Source organism: Salmo trutta, chromosome 23, assembly GCF_901001165.1.
Source record: "Salmo trutta chromosome 23, fSalTru1.1, whole genome shotgun sequence".
Taxonomy (NCBI): Eukaryota; Metazoa; Chordata; class Actinopteri; order Salmoniformes; family Salmonidae; genus Salmo; species Salmo trutta.
Genome location: NC_042979.1, coordinates 40,769,720 through 40,772,941, shown reverse-complemented (window position 1 = coordinate 40,772,941; position 3,222 = coordinate 40,769,720). Strand labels below are relative to the sequence as shown.

The window sequence follows — 3,222 nt, the reverse complement described above, 5'->3', positions numbered from 1 at the left end:
TTCTGTGTGTTATTATGTTAGAATTAAGTCTATGATTTGATAGAGCAGTCTGACTGAGCGATGGTAGGCACCAGCAGGCTCGTAAGCATTCATTCAAAATAGCACTTTCATGCGTTTTGCCAGAAGCCCTTCACAATGCATTGCGCTGTTTATGACTTCAAGCCTGTCAACTCCCAAGATGAGGCTGGTGTAACCAATATGAAATGGCTAGCTAGTTAGCGGGGTGCACGCTAATAGCGTTTCAAACGTCACTCTCTCTGAGACTTGGAGTAGTTTTTTCCCTTCCTCTACATGGGTAACGCTGCTTCGAGGGTGGCTGTTGTCGATGTGTTCCTGGTTCGAGCCCAGGTAGGAGTGAGAAGAGGGACGGAAGCTATACTGTTACCCTGGCAATACTAAAGTGCCTATAAGAACATCCAATAGTCAAAGGTATATGAAATACAAATCGTATAGAGAGAAATAGTCCTATAATTCCTATAATAACTACAACCTAAAACTTCTTACCTGGGAATATTGAAGACTCATGTTAAAAGGAACCACCAGCTTTCATATGTTCCCATGTTCTGAGCAAGGAACTTAAACGTTAGCTTTCTTACATGGCACATAATGCACTTTTACTTTCTTCTCCAACACTTTGTTTTTGCATTATTTAAACCAAATTGAACATGTTTCAGTATTTATTTGAGGCTAAATTGATTTTATTGATGTATTATATTAAGTTAAAATAAGTGTTAATTCAGTATTGTTGTAATTGTCATTATTATGAATAAATACATTTTAAAAAATCAGCTGATTAATCGGTATCGGCTTTTTTTGGTCCTCCAATAATCGGTATCGGCGTTGAAAAATCATAATCGGTCGACCTCTAGTCAATATGACTTGTTTTTGATGCACTGCCCCTAGCTAGGTGTTACAGTATGGCTCTAGTCTAGACAATAATATTATGTAACACCTTTAGAATTGATCTCTGTTACTACAGAGTTTTTACATTTACAGCTGGTACCTCTCAGCCGTTTGATAGGCCTACATCTGTCAGATGCCATGGCTGCATTCATTCTATTATCTATGGAAGGGTTTGGATACATATTCCACTGTGTATAGCAAGGTATTTCAGAGTCTCTCTCTCTCTCTCTCTCTCTCTCTCTCTCTCTCTCTCTCTCTCTCTCTCTCTCTCTCTCTCTCTCTCTCTCTCTCTCTCTCTCTCTCCCTCTCTCCCTCTCTCCCTCTCTCCCTCTCTCCCTCTCTCCCTCTCTCCCTCTCTCCCTCTCTCTCCATCTGCAAGGGGTACAGACCATAAGCACTCAAAAAACAACTTATGGCAAGTACAGGGATTGAACCTGCAACCTTGGCACCACACTCTGACCAACCGAGCTAACCAGCCCAACTTGCCAGAAATGACAGCTGTTACAAGTCATGACGGCTCAGCAACTGCTAGCGAGTAAGTTACCAAGTAAGCCAAGAGGATCCCGTGGCCAGGGCGGAAGCTTCTACAATACTCCTTGTGGCCACTTCTAACAGCTGGGGAATTAGCTCAAATGGTAGAGCGCTCGCTTAGCATGCGAGAGGTAGCGGGATCGATGCCCGTATTCTCCAAGGTACATTATTTTGACATACACACTCTCCATACCCTCATACACTGCAGCCTGGACAAAAGATCCCTCATTCACAAAAACAGATAAACATCTGTGGCGTGAGATCAGCCGTGTGTCTCATTGTGTGTATTGATATCACACAAACAGGGAAGCGGATCTTTGTGTTTGTGGCAGATGTGTCGAGGCCGTCAACTGTAAACAGAGAGCGTATCGGGTGTCCTTGCATGCCTCAGATGACGGGTAGATTCCCCCTGCACCAATCTGGGTAAGAGGTCCCACTGCACCCAGTAGTGTAGTGGTGCCCGGAAAAGTGAGTATACTCTAATTTTGCCCCACAATTTCAAAACGCCCGCCGGGTGAAGGAAAGGCGCCCTGTGTGAAAGATTATATGACAAACAGTGACACACAGAAGGATCTAAAAATGATGAATATCATATTGGTCTTTCCCAGTCTGGCCAACCCAAGCTGTACTGTGCAAGTAGGGTAATAGTAGTCCTACTATTGAAACAGAGAAATGAGGCTGTTAACGGAGTCAGAAATTCACAGGTTTCAGATTTTGCTCATTTTTTCTCTCAATCTCACACTTTTTTAATAAAAAAACGGCAAAAAGGATGTTCTAAGTCCACGACAATGCTTAAACCACATAGGTAGAACACTTTTGAAGACTGGGAAAAATCAAACACATTTTGGATTGTAGATTCAACTGTATAAACACCTACCACTGTTATTTGGTTAGCAGTGTGCACATGAGAGGGAGTGGCCGCTAGATTGATGCAAATAATCATTATATATTTTTTCCAGGTGGGCATAGGCTACTTCGTAGCTATGTAGCTAGTTAACATTTCATGGGCGGTTTTAGGGAAAGCCTTTCAATCTACAAGAAGACGGTTAGACCTATCATTAGCATTGCTATATTTTTCCTGTTCCTTAATTGTTTGAAACCTGGATGTTTTACCTCATATTATGAGACATGTCTTACCTTGCTTCAAAGTAGCCTATAGCCAAAATCCCAACATAGAAACATGAAGGCAATTATTTTATAAAGACTTCTTCATATGCATTCTCCTGTTCTAAGGGTTTTCTTTCAACTTTCTTTCATTGTCTAGCAGTCAAAGGCATTTCACATTTTAGTAATTTAGCAGACGCTCTTATCCAGAGCGACTTACAGTAGTAGTGAATGCATACATTTCATACATTTTTTATTCGTACTGGTCCCCTGTGGGAAACGAACCCACAACCCTGGCGTTGCAAACACCATGCTCTACCAACTGAGCCACATGGGACCACATTTTCCTAGCCATATTAGCAACCCATGAAAGTTGTTGCATCTTTAGATCTCCCCTCTTTCAAAATTCTGAACTGATATTTTCATCTCTGTCCATGAAACAGCTTGCATGTGCAGTGCACGTTTTAGAATGGTGTATTCCCGCAAATTGTCATTTGGAACATTTGCGTGTAGGCCTACTGCCGTGTGCACATTGCTGCACTTAAAATGTGAAGAAATAATAGTTTATCAACATTTTAAGCTAAACATTCTGATCTGTTCCATCAACCTTATTAATTGATACGGCGTATACCTCCACTACACCCCTGACGGCACCAATCTGGGTTACAGGTCCCAATGCTTCCT

General features: G+C 41.8%; 1 non-coding gene across 1 annotated transcript; it reads left to right on the top strand.

The window, feature by feature from the left end:
• Positions 1-1,520: 1,520 nt before the first annotated feature.
• On the top strand, positions 1,521-1,593 carry trnaa-agc (transfer RNA alanine (anticodon AGC)). The gene has a single exon. It is a non-coding gene; the product is annotated as a tRNA-Ala (tRNA).
• The last annotated feature ends 1,629 nt before the right edge of the window (positions 1,594-3,222 follow it).